At 39.9% G+C, this 20,443-nt stretch overlaps 1 protein-coding gene across 12 annotated transcripts in view; it reads left to right on the top strand.

The window, feature by feature from the left end:
• The window catches only part of ZBTB20 (zinc finger and BTB domain containing 20), a 795,186-nt gene that overhangs the window by 722,256 nt on the left and 52,487 nt on the right, over nucleotides 1-20,443 (top strand). Inside the window, exon 1 of one of the 12 annotated variants that reach the window (XM_061193119.1) lies at nucleotides 19,898-19,927. The exons of the other annotated variants lie outside the window; for them this stretch is intronic. The gene's annotated coding sequence lies outside the window, so the exon portion shown is untranslated. Of the gene's footprint in view, nucleotides 1-19,897; nucleotides 19,928-20,443 lie in introns of those variants that run through there. 12 annotated transcript variants of the gene reach the window in all.

The following is a 20,443-nucleotide window of genomic DNA, read 5'->3' as shown; positions in this document are numbered from 1 at the left end:
CTCTCAACTCGGCGGTAACTGTTCATGGTCCCATTTTATGGATGGGGAGAACTGATTAAATTATGTGTGCAAGTGTAGTGAGTAAATTGTAGAGTAAGGACTGGTCTTGTCACTACCACAGTGATAACCAGGTCATCTCCAGACACCGTCCTAAAAATATACTTTCTTTCATTTTCCCCTAAATGTATTGCATTAAACTTGCTTATACTTATGTTGATCGGAACTGTTTTGGGCAACAGCAAGGCTCATGAGATCATCATGAAGACTTGACCTTTTAACACCCAGAAAACCAATCACATGGAGATTTCTCTGTATTCTACACCATCCATATCACGTGGAGAATGTTCAGTAAGCCTAGCATCGACCTTGTGTCTGGACATCCAATCCAGAAAGAGGTCATTTATCCCAACTTTTTCTTCTTTTCCTCAACTTCCTTTACATTAAAATCCCACTCCCACACCTTAGTTCAAATGTACTTCAATGTTTTAATAACTCAGTGGCATCCGTGCCTTTCATCTCTCTGTACCCTTTCCTTCCTCCTGAGGGGCAGAATCCCTGAATGATCCTAGTAAGTTCTGAAAAGCCTTAGCAGGGTAGATAATGGGTAAAGATCATTGCATTTCAGCTCCCTGATCCATTACACTCCTGCCTTTCACCAGCCTGCAGAGCCTTGTGGTTTTTTTCTAACAGAATAAATTAAATATGAAAGAGAAGGACTAATGTAATTCAAATAAACATGTTAATGACCCTATTTTTCCATTTGGTAACTAGACCGGATGTGGTGGAATGCCAGTTTTTTACTGAGCCTGTAATTTAAAACTTTCAACAAGGACACTTTTTTCCCCTTTTATTTCCATCCTCCACTCCCACCCCCTTTTATTCTTACAGACACTCCTTACTGTCCAATTAGTTTTGGAACATGAAAACCGTCCTCGTTGCTGCCTGAAGTCACTGGGGACCTGGGGTGGTTTATCTCTGTGGGATGGCTTGGAAGTCTCCGCTTTCACTGGCGATTTCCCTGCCAGAGCTCTGTGCTGTCCTGGGGTGTGCACGAGAAGGTGGCACATTTCACACAACTCCTCTCTGGCCCCGAACCCACATTTTGTGGAGTTTCGATGTTTTGCATGTACGTGCTTGCGGCTCTAGGCAGGACTTCAGCATCAGATTTGGAAATGGAAGAGCTTAGTGTGTTGTTAACCCTGTAAGTAGCCATCTGTTCCAGCGACGTTTTTTTCTAAGACTCAAAGCCATGTTCTGAGAGCTTGTTATCATCCAAAATGAACCCCGACCTGACTCAGTGCCCCCAGACGACGCCCTGGTTTAGTTCCTTCACTGGCCTCCTCTCAGCCTTTTGTCTCCCCTGCACCCCAAGAGTGGTCATGTTCCCTAGCACTCCCCACCCCTCCTCCAGAAAATGACTGTCCGAAACGAAGCCCTTTCTCTCCTCCAGACTTCTGATTTGCCACCTGTCTGCTACATTCACCCTTAGTTACCCATACACCCTGACTTTTCTCCAAACTGTGTGTGCGTTTGATCCCTAGTTTCTCTTCCCCCACCCCCCGCCAAAATATGATGTCTCTTTGGCATTTTACCTGCTAGAACCAGCTCCCTCTTATTTCTTTTACTTTGGTCAGTTTCCAGCTTTTGAAGGAAAACTTTTTGATCTGGACACATTTTCGTTTTTTTCCCGCAATTTACATGGGAGGGAGGAATGGAGGAGAGAGGGGTTCTGGCCCTGTTACTTCCTGTTTGTTTTTGTTCTGGAAAATGCAGGCCGGCTGGCTGTGTCTTGCAGAAGCTTGTCTTCAGCCATCGTGCTGATTCTGACATTTAACTTCTGAGTTTTTCTCTCGTTTCTCTCTAATTTTCTATTCTTCCTCCAAAAACTCCTAAGCCCGTCATTAAATCTTTCTTCCTGAAATTTCTTATCTTAATAGTACCTCTGGATACTGTTCTGTCCACATTAAGGCCAGGATTCAAATTAAGTAAACAATAATGGGAGAGAAAAAAAAAAAAAAAAAGGAGAGAAGGGAGAGAGGAAGCAGTAGGCGAAAGAAAAAAAAAGTAGGTTCACTTTTTAGAAATGGATTTTACTAATTCCCAGACCCAGTCCCTGTGTCCTCAGATCTACTGTCGAGCTATAGCCTCACCTGTCAGGTGGACTTGCCTTTTTCTGAAGACACATCTGTGGCTGTTGGGTCTCTCTAAGAGTGATTTGAGAGAATCCCTCCAGAATTTATTTTCCCAGCCACACAGATTCTGGTTAAGGTTGTACTTTCTCATCATAACCAAGATGGTTATTTCCCAGAACTAGTAGAGATCTCTCTTTTCAGAGGGCAGCTCAATAAATCCCAGCATAGAGTCACCCTATATAAAAGTCCTGTATTCTGTGTTTCGTTTTCATGTAATTTCACCCACCAAGGTCTCAAAACAACTAGATCCTCTTTTGGTAGATGACTCTAACTCCGTAACAGATAAAAATTTAACTTTTTCATAAAACAGTTAAATAAGCTGATTCCTGAGAAGCACATTCCCATCTTCATGTCAGATGCCGTTGCAATTTAGGACACAATATTTTCCCCATCCATATTAAAAAAAAAGGACTTTGTTTTCTTTATTTTTTCCTTTGGTACTTAAGGTCAGAATTTAAAAAGCTAAATGAATTCCAGGCTTCACACTCCCAGAATTATATTTCAGCTAGTCCAAGTCTAAAATGAGCTATCAGCAGTACAGTGCTAGCAACTGTGGCCTTCATGGAGCACGGAACTAGCGTGAACCTGGGGCCTTCCTGAGCTGTGGCCTTTGGTCTCCATCCCCATTCCTTCGGCAGCTTCTGCTTGTTCCTGCTCTAGTGCCTTCAGCCACGAGCATACCATTTAATCAGTGGTGTATGAAAATGGACCCGGTACAGTCAGCAGCAGCTAGGCCAAAATCGATTGGCTATTTTTAAAAGGAAAAAAAAGAGGACAGAAAATTGCTCTTTTAATCTAGGTAAATCAAATCGTGCCTGCTTGCTTTCCACCTGTAGCTGAGTGCAGGCAAGAGCCTTCAGATTAATGATAGTACTTCTTTGTGCTTCTTTATTCGTGCTTATCCACTTGGGGTAAAAGCGCCAGGGTATCTTCAGAACTGAGTTTTCACATTCACATTGAGAAAGCTTGTGCTCTTTTTCTCCTAGAAAAAAAAATTATCTTCCCTTTTGCCCCCTCTTAGAAGATCTGAATAAAAGCAGAATACATTCAACCTTTCCCGCCTTTTTGTTTCTTCCCTGCCATGAAATCATATCTGACTGTGACATCACAGTGTGCTGCTTTGGGCAGCCTTGTGGGGTATGAAGGTGAGGTCAGTGATTGGGTTAAGGGAGCAAACCAGGAGGATGGGGCTGAGCGCTGCCCTCCCACTAGGCAGGCCCTGCTTTAGGTGGTAGAAGACGCAGCCACCCGCTTGGGAGGAGCTCTTTTTCCCATGGATTTTTTTTTTTTAAACTCTGGGGGGTCCTCTTTTTTTAATACGTTACCAAGCAATTAAATTAATTTTTAAAAAGAAAACTGTGAGTTGTTTTTCAAACTGCAAGGGGGGATGGGGAGGTGGGAATGGGCTGGCAGGTTTGTTCTATAGCATTGATTTGTAACCAACAAAGGAAATGTCTACTTATGAGACACAAATCAATGCAACCAGACTGCGAAAGTGCAAACAGAGATGTGAGAAAATTATTCAATCGTTAGTCTTCTACGGAATTTAAAAACATGGAGTCTTTTGACTGTTCCAATACCAGAGAAAAAGTGGATCACTAGAAGGAAGGGAGACCATGACGACCAGTTCTAATTCTGTCAAGGTCTTTCTCCAGTGATGATGGAAAGCTCAGGCAAGGTTATAAGATTCCTAAAAGATTAGCAATGTTGTAAATGAATTTCAGAACTCGTCAGCCATGTCCTCAGCTGCTGTTGTGGAGAACGGGTGGAAGACAGTTTATGCCCGAACTTCTGCTTTAGTCTGCATAACCTTGGCTGCTACAAAATTGACAGTTTCTTGCAAACTCTCTTGATCCAAAAATAATCTCTAACCAATAGTCCTAGCACTTACATAGAATTTTTATCATATAAGCACATTACAAAAATCAGCAAATAAGTCAAACAAGTAAAAATGTAACTCTAGGAAGCTCAAGATGGTTATTTTGTAAAACTTCACCAGTTGGGATAAACTGGGAAAGAGAGACCAATCTGAATTGGCTGAAAGTATGAATCATGGAATATTTTAATGTGGTTTGAACTGGGATTTCAAAGTGTTCACAGGTAGAGTTTCTTAAGCACTGATTTCAATAAATAAGAATTGTCAGTGGCATATCAGGTATGTGTATTTTTAAATATTTTAAGTTTTCATTTTCTCCTCCTATAGGTAAACATGGTTCTCCTTTCTCCCTCCCTCCCAACAATCTTAACACTATTAGTTTACTTAGAAGTCCCATTTTCAGAGATTAGGAAAAAGGTAAATTTCAACAAAATCCCTATCCCAACTATCACAGATTTTGAATTACAGTGATTTCTCCTTTAGGGGAAAGGGGAAAAAGATGATCAGATGTTACTTTTCTGAATGCTTAAATTAACATAAATAGCTTTACAATTTTTTAGTGTTTTTCTAATATCCACTAAGGCCAGAGCCCCGTTGAAAATCTAGGAAAAAATTGGAAGTCCAGAGAGATTTTCTAACTTGACTATATACTTTTGCTTCTATCCCTATGATGAAGTCAATTACCAAGACTGTCCCACCTTATCCTAAAAAATGTGCTATTTCTTTACTTCTCAATGTTATCATGTTAGTTCCATTGCCTGCAGAAATCAAGGGAGTGAAATGGAATGGATCAGAGACCTACAAATAAAGTGATCAAGAATGGATTTCTGGGCAACTCTTTGAAAATAAAAACCCTTGGAATAAAATAGCATAAATGTCACACTCGGTGTTGTACAACAACTCGAAGTCTGCTTTCTTGCAGTTCAGACTTCTGAATTACAACCCTGAACAAAGAAATAAATGAAGACCTTCAAACATCAAAATGAGCGTCCCAAAGTTTCCAACCGAACCCTTCCAGGCAATAATGTCTCTATAGCACTCACTTATCTAATTTTCCAATCCTAAGCAGAGTAGAAAATATACATAGCATAACAGGTTGGAAGGAGATGGCTCTTAAAAACTGGGACAGTGACACCAACGAGCTATGGCAGTGGATCATTAGACTGAGGCCATTAGACTGAGCAGAGAGAGATGAGGCTGATTCTCAAGAGAAAAAAAAAAAGTGTATTTCTGAAAAATAGGAGCAATGGGTATTCGCAAGGATAACCCTGTATTATAAGAAAAAATGTAAATGATAGCAGCCTACTCTGTTTAAGAAAACAGAGATATGTAAAAGTTTTCTATTTAAAAAAAGTGTAAGATATATGTTATTGCTTAAAGAGGCAAGTTTATGTCATTAAAAAAAAATATATGGAACGTTTCATTCCCCAGTATAGCTCTTTGTGTTGTTCTTTTTTTAATTTGGAAAAAATTAGACATGGTTTTGTAGTGACATTAAAAATCAATCTAGCCAAAACTACTCAAGACAAATACCTTAGAAGGAAGGATATTTGTTCTTGAATATTTTTTCTAGTCTAGATCTCTTAAAATAAAGATGTTCTCTGTCACTGATCTTAGTTATATACTGTATTTGTCATCTGGAGTAAGGCAGAGTTGCTCATATTTAGCTGGTTTACTTTGTAATGCATCATTATAAGTGACCAAAAGCGTGGTACAGGAAGTTGTTTGTGTGTTTTTTCATTGCTTATGCAACTTCCAAGCAGAAAATGTTCTTGAGACCAGATGGTAAAGAACAGTCAATTGCAAGTTCTATTCTCCAGATGTATTGATGTTTCACGTCTTCTTGAAGCCAGTTCAAATACATTTGTAAATTCAGGTCTTAACTTGTAGTAACCCTTTCTCTTCTGCTAGCCCCTATTTCAACTGACCAAGAATTGGGCTAGAATATTTGATTACAGGCTCTCTGCAGCCAGCTGTACCATGGAGTGGCAATGCCATGGCCACATAATTCAGCCAGGTAAAAGTTCATCACATGTGCTTTTGCGCATATCAGGTCACTGAGCGACAATGAGAGCTATGTGTTTATATTTATGGTACCAAACCTCTGTTCAACTTGATCCTTTCCAAGAGTGCACTTTGTAAAGACAAATAAAAAAAAATTTACCTGGTGTTTCTACTTGACGTGTAGGGTTTGTTTTTTTGTTTTTTGTTTTTTTTAATCTGCTCAGCAATTTGAGTTTGCTTGGAACACAGATGAGTTAAGAGAAAAAGCTGTTTTTAAAAAAAAGTCTCTAGTAAGTGAAAATGAAGATACTATATCTGAATGAATGTGAAAAGTTGTCCCCTTGTATATTTTTAAATCTTCCCAAACCATCCCCAGTTCTCAGCCAAATGCAACCTACCCAGATTGTCTTCAGGAAAGTAGCAATTCACAGAGCTTTGCAGCTACCCATATATCAAACTGCACTCTCTCTCCAGTCCCTGCTCACAGCTCCACCATTTTAGAATATGGTGAGATATGCCAGAGCCCTACCATCTGTTTAATGGGCTAATTATGTTTACCACATGCCTACTTCACAGGAATACCATGGGTGAGGTTGCCAAACATCATACAAATATATATGTTTGTATATATAGATATAAAAATATACACATAAATAAAATCATATACATGTATAACAGCATCCAGCATTCCTTAGCTTCATTCTATCTTTTACTATCAGAATGTATCATGGCCCATCACTTAAGCCCAGCTAGGTACTGGCAGAGTTGATCGTAATGCATGGTGTGGCCGTCAGACTGAGGGAGACTGGGGGGAGATGAAATTCAGATTTTATACACACACCTCTGTCTTTGCCTTATTAATCTGTGCCCCATTTTCTTTCTATTAAAATCTTGATATTTTAGCTTCACAATTAGTGCAACCAAACTTCATGATACTGTACATTGCTATATCCAGTGTCTTAACTCTTACTTTCAAGAAAGAATATCCTTCACTTTATTAAAAGAAAAAAAAAAAAAAGTCAACTCTAAAAAAGTCCTTTCTGTACAAACTACAGCTTTTCTTTACAAGGCTACAACTTTTATTTTTTGTACCACAGCTTCTATATTGGTCCTGTTCTTAAAACTACCATTTTTTTTTTCCTTTTATGAGGACCCTGCAACTCTTTACAACCTTTTTCTCTGGTGTTCTCTGAGAACTTCTTAGATACGTGTTTTCAGTGACTCCAGTTATTACAAGGGCTAATTATCGATTGCTAGCCATGAAAATTATCACTGGGTCCCAAGTTGGGTCAACCTAAGTTGCTTCTTGGAAATGGGGCTTGAGCTAGGTGGGTCTTGAAAGATAGGGGGAATTTTGAGCAGTAAAGGGAGGCAAACAGAGGGCATCCTAGGTGAAGGGAGTCAAACCAGCAAAGGAACAGGACACAGATGGAAAAGAGTGAGTCATGAGTAAATGGAGTGCCTAGGCAGGATATGATATAAGCTCCAGGTACTGGGTTTTCTTTGTGGCTCCTTTGTCTATGTAAAGGTAGCTTGGCAAGCCCTGGACCTTCTTGGCTTCGAAGATGCAGTGGCCTGAGAAAGATTGGGAAAAATATCCACATCTGTACAACAGACTATAAACCCCATATGTAGCATTCTATATAATGAAAAAGAATAACAACATATGAAGCTATCATTGATATAACATTTTATTTAGTCTTTTCTAAGATACAGGAGTATTTTTCTTATGACAAAACAATAAGTTTTTAATCTATGCGTTGGGTATATGGGTGGCCACTGTACTAGTCTTTCTAGTACTTTTTTTTTTAAACATCTTTATTGGAGTATAATTGCTTTGCAATGTTGTGTTAATTTCTGCTGTATAACAAGGTGAATCAGCTATATGCATACATATATCCCCATATCCCCTCCCTCTTGAGTCTCCCTCCCACCCTCCCTATCCCACCCCTCTAGGTGGTCACAAAGCACTGAGCTGATCTCCCTGTGCTATGTGGCTGCTTCCCACTAGCTGTCTCTTTTACATTTGATAGTGTATATATGTCCATGCCAATCTCTCACTTTGTCCCAGCTTACCCTTCCCCCTCCCCGTGTCCTCAAGTCCATTCTCTACGTCTGCGTCTTTATTCCTGTCCTGCCCTTAGGTTCTTCAGAACCTTTTTTTTTTTTTTAGATTCCATATATATGTGATAGCATACGGTATTTGTTTTTCTCTTTCTGACTTACTTCACTCTGTATGACAGACTCTAGGTCCATCCACCTCGCTACAAATAACTCAATTTTGTTTCTTTTTATGGCAGGAGTATTTTTTAAAGCTTTTTTTCCCCTGAGTGTTAGAATGTTTTCTTATACTCCCTTAACTGAAGTAAATTATTCAAACAGAGCTGTTTTGTTTTATTTGTTTGTTTTTGTTTTTGCAGCTTTATGCTTACCAGGGATTTCATAAACAAGTTGGAAGAGAAAAAATAGCCAGGACATAAATATAGAAATAACCCAATCTGATAAGCTTGCATGAGCATGAGTGAGGGTCTGTGATGAGGATGAGAAGAATCTTCGTCAGTGACGGAATGATTGTGTTTTAATGTTAGGCGTGTAAGTCTGATTTGAGAAGAGACATGGATATGGAAAGAAAGAGAGAGTTATCCACTATCATTTGATCATGTACACAAGGAAAAATGACTTGAAAATTTACTATGTGACTTCTAGAACCTAGAAACCTAAAACCCAATGCAAACCACATAGACACAGATGAAGGGAAAGCCACCTGTTTACCAAAACAAGAGGACATTTGATGATTAAAATCATCAAATGTTACAACTGCAAAGAATTTTAAAGACCATCACATCCAACACTCCCATTTTAAATAGGTGAAAAGTGAGACTCAGGAGAAGTTTGATGACTTGTAATATCTACAGCAGTTGACAAACATGGCTGGGGACCCACATCGTCTGATCTACAGTCAGATGCCTTCCAGCCAAACACTCTTGTCATTTCTTCAGTTTCTCTGCAGTCGTTTTGGAGAACTCTAAATTTGCCTTATCCTACCAGCCTTGCTTTGTGTATCTTGATTATCAACAAGCTTCTTAATTAATTGCTTTGAAGTTTATTTTAAAATAATAAATTGCTGGATTCTTAGAAATGGTTCTAAAAATTAAGATGGGTTCTCAGAAGTATTCTGAGTATTCTACAAATACAGAGAAGCTCACTGGATAAATAGAGATGCCTCTTCATAAAAATTCTATCATTCCTGTAAAAATGAAATGATCATATTATTAGATTTTTCAAGATTTCTAGAGTTCTAGACCTTTGTTGGAAAGCATAAATAGGTCAAACCAGATCTGCTTAGGTATCCCCTCTGAATTGTCCCTGGATGTTCCTAAACTGAGGTGCCTTTGTAAGGAAGTCCTTCCCACTGCCATCAGTATCACCAGCTCCTGCTCTCATCAACATGGCCAGTTACTACATACTGATTGCCTATCAGGTTGAAAAAAGGCTGTACTTGGTGTTTTACTGATATTTCATTCAGTGTTAGAAGAGAAAGAACATGGTGAGAGTCTGGCGTAGCCCAGCTCCCTTCTGTGAATAAAGAGTCCATCACTGACATTAGGCATTCAATAAATGCTTATTGAAAGGGGGAAAAAGCATCCATCATTTCTCTTTTTCAAAAAAATCTCTGGGTCATTTGAAAATATTACCTCTGAGCTTCTGATACAATGTCTTGTGGTTTGTTGCACCACATACGGTTATTATGATCTACTTGTCAGCCACAATCCAGAAATACTCTTACTGTTGCAGTGCAAAATAATATAATAATCCACTCTTACATTTTAAATGTGTCTGGCCCACCAAGTCCTAGCTCGAGTGCCAAACACACCATTGTGAAGGAACTGGCTGACATAGTGCCCTGAAATACCAGGTGAGTGTAGTCTCTTCACACATGCATAGAAGAGCCTGGCTTTTGAGACCACGAAAAGGAGAAGAGGCAAACTACCTGCTCTTCCAGAAGCAGGAATCATTCAGCAATAGCAGTCAGAGGGAAAAGTCTTTTGTGAAAGAAACTGTGGTGTCTCGTGGCTGTTTTTATTAAAACATTTAATTCACCAGCATACCAACTCAAAGAGCAATTTAATTCACAAAGTGAATGAAATAAGAGTCTAGCCCCGTCAGCTACATTCCACTGCTGTTATGTGGGGTGATTTAGTGGTCAAGATCCCTACTATTCTGCATTTGGATATTTGTGAGGAAAATCTAGAACTCATTTCCTTCAGAAACCATATCCACATGGCACGTAGCAAGTACTACTAGACAGCAGTAGTAGAGGTTTTGTTATCAACTCCTGCCAGGTTTGCAGGCTGGGATAACAGGACATTAGTCATTTTCCTTCCTCTTCCTCTCTCCTCTCTTCTTTTTTTTTCTTTTTCTTTCTCTTCTTTCCTCCTTTTATTCAAAACTCTTTTGCTTATGGATGTAGGGAGTATTCCAAAAGGAAATAGGCAGAATAAATACTATTTTGAGGGCAACATAACCATTTTGACTTATAACTATATCCACATGCCTTTCTGTATTCCTAAACAGCTGAAGAGCATACAGAATAGCCCAGGCGCTGGTCCTTAAAGTTGGTGTGTCCTAGGGCATTCTTTGATTTGAACTAGCCGAGCCCACTGTTTCATGGTATTGAACAGTCAAAACAGAGAAGGAAGTTTTCCTTCTGTGGTCCTAGCCCAAATGAGTGACAGGATGTAGCCTCTCTCTGTAATTTTCCATGAAGTCCTCCCCTGGTCCAATTTCTATGATATCTAGAGCTACTGGGCTCCTGGGAATGCACACTCCAAAAACATAGCCTGCAGTGATTTTTCTTAGGATGGCCATGATGAGGCAGTGAGGAAATGGAGACATGCATGTTACAAATTTAGATTATTTTTTCCTCATACACTTTTAAACTTGCTATCTAGAGCCATTTTTTTCCCGGTCAAATGGGTGGTTTAAAGAAAAACTTACATTCATAATTTTTGAGTCATTTTTTTCCAGCCTGTCCTTTTATTTTGCTTTTTGGTCATCACTTTAACGGGTGGTGGAGTGGGGATCATGTACAAGAAGACCTCATCTTGTCTTACAAGGCAGAGATTATGCTCATGGGGGAAATACAGGTCTTCAGATACAAGGTTCTCCCTCCCAAAGAAAGTGGCTCAGGTAACAGTACCCAACAAGGTATAGCCTGACGAGTGGGACATTGCAGCCATGTTTTCAGTGCTTTTCACTCTCTACAATTTTATGCAATGACTGTAGCCAAGAACCTTTGAAATATCTCTGTCTGGTCACACAAAAAGGAGAGAAGAAAAAGTCCTCGGAAAATTAAACCTATCTGGTGCAAGCTAGTTGCAAATCTGGTGAAACTTCTGCCTCCTTCCTATCCCCTGCACACCCTCCCATCGCTGGAGTTTGGGGGTTTTATACGGTATTAGGATGCTAGAGAAGGTGTCTATCTGGCGTGTTTGGATTCCTTGCTGTTTCAAATACTTTGAAGAAGAATGCTTGATTCCTGCAGTTTATAAAACTAGTTTAGTTAAACATGTTGGTCATCAGGCCCTGCGATGCATGATTATTCAATATGTTTTAAAATTGCCCCCAAAGTCAATCGTGCTGTCCCCTTTCTCCCTCTGCTGCCTGTCTCACTTTACTGGGAGGCACTGGAAGTAGTGTGTGCGTGTACGTCTGGGAGAAGACAGACTCCCTACCTGTAAATGGCTTGCTATTATTAGACTTGCAGTTACCAGGGGTTATGTAAGACAATTGAAGCTCTGTGTTTTAACAGAGACATGATTCATGCTGCTTGTAGTAACAGTAACCACCTCCAAACGAGACAGAAACCAGACGCAGACAAAGGCTGGAGAAATCAATGCCGACTCAGTACAGCCATTCTGCTGATACCCTCTGCCTTTCAATCAGAGCACTTAGGTTATCAGGAGAGGAGGCCCCTGGCTCTTTCTGGGTCTGTTCTGTCTCCTGGGACTACCAGGCCAAATCATGTGGGCTGGAGCTGTGTACAAGAGAAAACTGGGCCTCGGGAGCAGGGATGTCTGACCTCCCTCCCCAGCTTCCTGTACATCACGCCCCAGGGTCTCCCCCGTGTTTCAGACACACCTGGAGGAACAGTGCTTGTTACCTTGCACTGTGGCTCAGAATCCTCTGTGGCTTCTACTCAGCAAGGTTGGAACTTGAGTGTTTGGCTCACGCATTCAAGTAACTTTGCTCCAGTGACGCTCTGCAGCACGCGGGAAGGGGAGAGGATGGAGTGAGATTTGAGCTGCTGCCGGTGCTTTAGTACAGCTTCTCCTCAAACCTGAACGGAAGTGGACTGGCTGTGTGTGTGGACACACATGGGGCCCTTTCCTGATTCCTCCAGTAGCTGTTCTTTGCGACTACACTGATTCGACACTTCACAGAATGCAAAGCATTTCCACGTACATCAGCTTATTTTAGCCTCACAACTTTGGGAGAGAGGCCAAGCACACATTATTAATCAGTACCATTTTACAGGTGAGAGGTTTTATGGCTGGAAGGTAATTATGTCATTCATTGTTTCCTTGCTCATGATTTTATAAGACTCAGAAAAGTTAGTGACTTGACCATGATCACACAACTAGTACTTATCAGATCCTAGAAGACAAGGCAGTTCTTCTGATTCTCCATCTAGTACTCTGCTTCTCGGATTTGCTACAAAGCTTGTTGGCAGCCATGGCATTTTGGGGGATAAAAAAGGATTTTCTGCTGAAAACCATGGTTTTTAGATTTAAACTCTTCTGCTCATTAGCTGGGCAACTTAAACCTCCCTCCCCCACCCCAGACTTCTCATCTGTGTAACTCGTGGTGGGGAGAACTCACTTTTAAAGAGTGGCCATGAAAGTACCACGTACGCTCTGATGGGTCTAAATCAGTGCAGAGATTGCCAGTAGTATCCCCCCATCTCCACCACGTGTGACATCAGGAGAGAGATGCAGAGATCTCAAATTTCACCTAGAACACAAAAGTAAACTATTTTTACAACAAAAAGAAGAAGTTAAGATACTTTACTGCAGAAACTGCCCATGACTCTCAGAAAGCAACAGCCTTGACCCAGTGGCCTGTGACACATTCAAAAGTCAGGCTACCCTTCATTTTCACTCTCAAATGTATAAATTGTTCAGAAAGCAACTCTAAGCAGGGACATGACAGAAAAATAGCTAAGCCATTTAGCTTCACCCACCCAATAATCTCCCACAATAAAAATTCCAGTTTTAAAAATGCTTATTATTGATTACTACTAATAATAAATAATACATTGTTATGAATTTTAACTAAGGACCAACACAGAATTTTCTATTATAGCATTTTTACCATTATCCTACTATTTTCATACATTATATAATACAATATATACCTATTTTGAAGTAAGCCTAAGTAAACATTGTAACTTATAAATAGTTTTCAATTAAATCTTTGGTTTGTATACCACTTTTTATCCAGGAAGATAGCAAAATACTTCACAAACTATACTTTAATGAAATTCATTTTCTCCTCTACCAAAATGTGAAAATCATATGTTGCTGCAGTTTTAAGGAAGAAAGCTACAGTCTGTTTCTCTCATAATCAAACTCCCTGACTGGGCATCAAGAGACCAAATTTTTAGTCCTAGCCTCACTACAAACTCACTATTAGGGAATCCATTAAGTCCTAACTTCAGAATACATCTAATCTGAAAAACTCAAAGCCCCTTAATATCTGGTTATTGCACACTCGCCTGAGACTTAAAATCTGCTCAGTGGTCTATGTGGTGTGGCAGAAAAAGAGCTTTACGGGAATGATGGAATTCATTGTTTGGGGGTAACATGTTGTGCTAGCGGCAGCCGAGCTGTCTTAACTTCGTCAATGCAACGTGTCTCCAGATTGACCCAAAGAGATAGAGGCTGGAAGATGCCTGGAAGGCAGGAGCACGTTCAGTCCTTCGACATCCTGCAGGTGGTTGCTACCCTACAGAATGGCATATTCTGTGTCCCAGGCATGGTGATAAGCAGTGGATCCTCGCACAAGACCGACTTCCTTGTGCAGGAAAAGAGGCTTTTCTTTATCATCCAGGTACCATGATTTAATGATCATGAATGATGATTTCCTCATTGGTAGAGAGGCATTTGTTCCACTGGTTCCTTTCATGGGTCCTCTGATGGTCCTAGATTATTTTAGTCTTCTCTCCATTTGGAGTCAACTAATGCAAAGTCTCATCTTCACCTAGGAACAGAGCTGCCTTTGCTCTTCTAGATCTAGCCTTCATCTCCCCAAAGCATACATGTTACCATTTGTAGAGGTGATGATGGTAATAATGGATGGTGTTTCTTCCCCACAAGGTGGTGGTACGTTCACCTGGGCCTTTAGCATATTAAACTGACCCCATAGCTACAGAAATCAAGTTTTGACCTAACATGCCCCAGTGTTAACTATTTCTGTTCATGGCCTCTAATAATATGATTATAACCCCCTAGTATTGCACAAAGGGCCACCCTAGGTGCTGGAGTTTTTATAATGTGTAAACCAAGGTCTATATCCTAGAGAATTTACATTCTTACCAGTGATAGAGGACACAGGGGTTAAACTACAACCATTTATCTAAGTGTTAAATGAGTAGCAGAGGTCAGCATGGGCTGAGACAGTTTTCATAACAGATACATGATTGATACAGGCCTTGAAAGAAAGGAAAGGCCTAGATAACAAAAAGGTCATAGAGGCCTTCCAAGCAGCCAAAATGGTATGTTCAGAGGCTCAGAGATACGAACGTGCTTAGTCTTTCTGACATTCTGTAAGTTAACCAGTTTAGACCAAATGGAGTATTGACGGAAAGGAAATCTGAGAGGGATTATTTGATACAGATTCAGTGAACTAACATACCCAAGCTAAAGAGTTTAGAGCCAGGGGAAATCCATTAAAGCATCTTCTCTAAGCATATTCTGAAGTTAATAAATGTGCCGGTAGAAAGATGGGGGAGTGGGGGATGGTTCTGTAATCCAGTAAGTTTGGACAATGGTGGGGTCTTAACACCTTTAATATCCTTATGGGCATTATGAGTTTGTAAGAGAGACATATCGTATTCTGTGTTTCCTGTATCTGTTTGACCAACGAACTTTTTTTGAGGTTCATCTTGAGGTTCTAGTGTTCTATAAAACTCACTTTGAGATATACCAGCTGGAAAGATTTTGAAGGGCAGGAGTAGATGACAGGGCAAAACACTACACTGTTGCGATTAATTTAGTACTATTATGAAGTACTAATAGTACTACTATTTTTTTCTGTCTTCAAGTACAGAAAAAATAAAAGATATCACTGATGGAACCAAAGGGAAGCATAGAGATCAGACGTAGAGAGGATAAACTCCAAGATAGGAGGGGAATGTAGAAAAAGGTAAAGATATATCTTGAGGAAACAAAATGATAAAACTTCAGAGATATTGGAGAAGGAGATGAGAGCCAGTGAGCTTACCACACTGGATGCTCTAGATCCTCTTACTAATGTAGGAGGCAAGGTCATCAACTGAAAAAGAGAATGAAGAATGAGACTTGATAAAGTAAAACGTATGAAGAAAAACTAGTGTAGGCTTGTACTCAGAAACAACACTGAGCAGGACTAAGGGTACAGATGGCATGCATGTGCAGGGTTTCGTACTGAGAGTGGGAGGGAATGGTGAGTGGTGATACGGATTCATAACTGAATAACATAAGAAGAGGCCCTGTACATAGAAGGCCAGGGGAGCAAGGAAATCTGGAGAGTTGTTGAGAATAGTGTTGAAATGGTTGATCATGGGATAAGGTCAGACTGGACAAAGACATCCGGTGAAGCCGGCAGGAGCCTACTAATGGACCAGGTGAAACGAGTAGGTTCCTTAGGCGTTAAGGAAGGGGAATTCTCAAGCTGGGGTTGGAACACTTGAGGTCAAATGTGAGGCCTCAAAAAAGTAATTTGGAATGAGAATGAGGGCTATCAAGTAGCTGAAAAAGGTGATGATAAAGGTCTGTCAAAAAAAATGGTAATGGGTTTTAGGTTGACATATTAATGAAAGTAGGGAGGGAAAACATAAATCAAGCATAGAAGGTTTTGGAAAAGTTTAAAAAAAGATTGAAGAAGGCATTAGTGGACCATGATGGAGAATCTAATACCATAAGCCTATGACGAGGACCTCAAATAAACCGCAGTGGAATGAAGGCAGGAGATCAGTTGTTTAGTGATCACAGCTTGGTGTAGGTTAAGCCCCAAAGCATTGTGGTTAAAACCTGGCCCTAGAGCCCTGCTTTGTTATCCTCTAGCTTCGTGATCTATGGCAAAAAAAACCTTCACCTTTCCTAAACATCAGCTTCCTCATCTATAAAATCAGAATATAATTCCCATCTCTGAAGAGTGAGTGTAAGAGATAAAGTTAAATAATGTATAAAAAGTGCCAAGCACAAGACTTGCTGCACAGTAAGCATTTAATACAGGTAGCCAGATTACTATGGAGGTGATGAAAGCAGGAAGAGGGAAGTGATTTTCACTTTGGAGACAGTGACAATGTGTTCTTCTGGCTAATGCCATTTTGATGTTTCTCCATTTAGCCACAAATGTAATGATTAGTCCAGAAAACATGCTCAGTGCGAGGGGCAAAGTATAGATAACTCTGATATAACACCAAATAACATGCTGCACTCTAAATTGTTCTCATGTTGGAATCCTCATTACAGAGTTTAAAGTGACCTTATGACCAGGTCCTGTGGCAGCCTTTTTGGACCAGAAGATTCCAGTATCAAATGACTTAGAGAAGGGGTTTCCATCACCAGGTATTCATTAAAAACAGAAAAAGTATCATCATATGTATAAACACGTATATATGCATATGTATGTGTGTATGTATATATCTATATCTATATATCTATCTCTCACCTGATCCCAAAGAGCTCTTATTTTAAAAACAAAAATCAACTGTACCTGACAACACTAAGGCTCCTGGGATGTGCAACTCTTATTAACAGAGTTTATGAATTGTCAAAGAGGAATCAAGATCCCTGTAGAGAAAATTAACATAGATTTAAAGGGACAAACAGTGAGTGGGACCTTCTATTGGCAGGGCTATCCCAGGGGTCCTCAGGCCACCAGAGGTACTTCTTCTGGACATGGGTATTAACTAGTGGTTAATTAAGGAGCTAAAATTTTTTTAAGTAAAACATTTCTTGTAGCATCAAAAAGCTGAAGATGGGGTTCCTGATTAGTTTTTCTGGCCATGATTGGCGCCTTATTCATTAAATGGTTTTCTCATCAGTTTCCAGGGAGGTGGGTTGGTAATATAGACTTGGGAATTCGTTTCAGGTAATTAGTTAAAAAGTTAAAAGTCAAACAGATTTCTTTAACAGGTTTAGTGGTTTAACAGGTTGATGAGCTACTTAATTCCCACATCTTTCTTCTCAGGGGACTATTAGAGTTTTAAAGGACTTTTAAAATCATAAAATTCACCTCCTTTTCTTACAGATGAAAAAGCTGAGCCACCTAGTGGTTAAGTGACTCATCCAAGGTCATGCAGCTAGTTCTATGATTTTGCTCTTTCTTTCCTTACTCTTACTTCTTTTTAACGCTCTCGTTTTCTCTTTCACCAACATTCTCTGCACTTACAACCATCTCTCTGTTGATTATTTCTTGCATTTATCCTTGCTTTACGAAATTTCCTGTGCCTCAAATTATGAGCTAGTGGGTCTTTGCCAATTAGTAACCCCTCACCACTAATTCATCACTACATTTGGGGGCGAAGAAAGGAGGGAAGTGGAACAATTTTAAATTTACTGTGATCTTTGAGACAGCTTTCTCTACACCTGGGAATCGCTGTTAGACAATTAAGGTTAGTAAAGCTCATTGAATTTCTCAGAGGAAAGGTGTTATTTGAATTATTACCAGATACTATTGTTAAAAATAACAATAATGTAAAAAAATAGGAACTTCATATGTTAGAGACATTATCATTTTAATTTCCAGTTGTGGGATCTAGAAATGATTTTTTTTCACGATGTGCTCTGTGCCAGAAGCTCCTTGAATTATGTCTAATGCCCGATGACCTGACAAAGTGGCCCAGAATCAGAAGTCAGGCATGCCGTGTGAGCTGTTAGCCAAGTTTTTCAGCTTGAACTGCTCCTTTGAAAACAACCCTCAGTAGGAAGGTGAGTGTCAGACATAGGACCTATGGTACCAGATCAGTGTCATCAGCATCACCTGGGAGCTTGTTAGAAATGTAGAATCACAGACTCCATCCCCAGGCACGCTGAATCAGAAATCTTGGGTGATTCATTTGTTCATTAGAGTTTGAGAAAACCAGTACAAGGCATCCTCATCTTCAACTAGAAAGGAGCTAGGAAGGAGTTATACTTATTGATAGTTTCTGAAAGAGTTCCTTCACCTGAGCTCTGTACTCCCAGTTCTTTCAGTGACTCTGAACCATTATGGAAATAACATAAACCTCTTTCTTGTGCTGAAATCACAGTGGGAACTAGAAATGTGTCCATGCTGTGTTGGAGCAGTTGTTGTGTAGTAAAAAAAAGCACAGATTTAGAGTCAGAAAGATCTGGGTTTGAATTCTGGCCTCACTCTCCACAGCTTTCTAATCTTGGAGTGGTTCATTAAGCACTCTGAGTCTCACTTTTCCACATCTGTAAAATGGGTATACTAACACCTACAGCACGACATTGCTGTGAGGATTAAATAAGAATGAACTTACACATAAAAATTCCTCATGCAGTCCCTAACAACATTTAGACATCTAACAAGTTATTGTTACTATTATCTTTTTTGTAAGCCTTTGTCAGAGAAGCCCCATCTGTCGTTTTAGAATGATTTGGTGTGATTTCCAAAGAAGGGGAATGGCCATACTGAAATGAGATCTCCACAGAAAGTTCCTCGCAGCAGTCTGTGTCAGTGTGTTACATAACAGCTCTGCTCTCTAAGGGCTTCCGAGACAGATCTGCAGAGCTGTCAACAATACAGCAGTCTGGAATGGAAATGACCCACTGTCTCTTCTGCCTCTGGCACCATTCAGAACCTTGCCAGCTGGGCTCCCAGGGCAGATTCTTTATTACAGTGATGATGTAAGTGGCAGAGAGAATAGCTGGATTTCCAGATTCTGGGAAAAATGTATGACCCCAGCAGCCTTTTACCTTTTGACTTAAAAACTGAGTACACTGGATATGGACGCCATGGAAAAAGGATAAATATGAAACCTCATAAAGGCATTTTCACTGAGTCTTTTTTAGAGTATAACTACTCTTTAAGTAATGAAATATGACACACCATGCAATAGTTCTAATTAAAAACCCTCGGGTGTGTGCTAAGGCAAGAGGGAAATAAGAAGAAGGAGAGAGGTGACAATATACCCAGAAGTGAATGGAAAATCATAGCAAGAAAATGTGGAGCTGTGAAAGAGGAGTGTGATTAAAGGACAGAAAGATTATGTCTCCATTTAATTATAAAATGCACAATTTAAATCTAATGTTAGACATACTTAAAATGTACACTTATGTAATTACACAATGGGTGTGTATGCTTCCAGGTGATTTTTCACTGCAATGTACTGGACATACCGACCAGTGATTTCCTTTATCATTTTAATGTAGTTGCCAAGGGAAGAAAAGAGAAGGAAGCTCTGTCTGGTGAAGAGTTGATAACTGTCCAGCCATGTGATGGTTTAGTAAGAACTATGAGGAACTCTTGAGCCCAATTTGCTGTTTACGTGGGTGTTACTATTTAATGGATCTCCCAATGCATAGCATGGCTCCACCATACTGGCCAAAGAGAATATAATGACCAGCACCACGTTTCTCCTATGGTGAGTAACAGTGAGTAAGGTGCTCACCTGGGGGAGACAGGTGAAGTCTTGTAGGGCCGGAGGCTAGCATTTAAGAGCTGAGCTTTTCTGGACAAGTAAAATCTACTGAGATCCCCTGGAAAAGTCTGTTTTCCTCACCTAGGTAAACACTGTTATCCCCACAACGTGTTTTGTTGGGCTTTACATCTTCAGGAGAAAGAAAATGATTCTGTTTGAGAATGAGGATAGAGAGATTAAACAATTAATGTTTCGTCTACCACAAGAGAAGAACAGGGGACGAAAATTAGAACAGACCTGGGAGCAGTCATCTATCCTTTTCTACGAGTAGATTGGTGATATAATGAAAGGAAAATAAGTAAAAATTTAAACAAGCCTATAAGATAAATACTGGGCAAAGCGAGGTGGAAAAAGATTTATTGGTGTGGCATAATAGCAAGATTGCCAATAGCCTATGTTGCTGTAAGATGAATTTAACCATAGAATTACCGCAGCATATTCTCACCAAGAACTTCAGCT

Source organism: Eubalaena glacialis, chromosome 6 (genome assembly GCF_028564815.1).
Source record: "Eubalaena glacialis isolate mEubGla1 chromosome 6, mEubGla1.1.hap2.+ XY, whole genome shotgun sequence".
Classification (NCBI taxonomy): domain Eukaryota; kingdom Metazoa; phylum Chordata; class Mammalia; order Artiodactyla; family Balaenidae; genus Eubalaena; species Eubalaena glacialis.
Note: the sequence above shows the minus strand (reverse complement) of the source record. Positions and strands in the feature narration are given on the sequence as shown.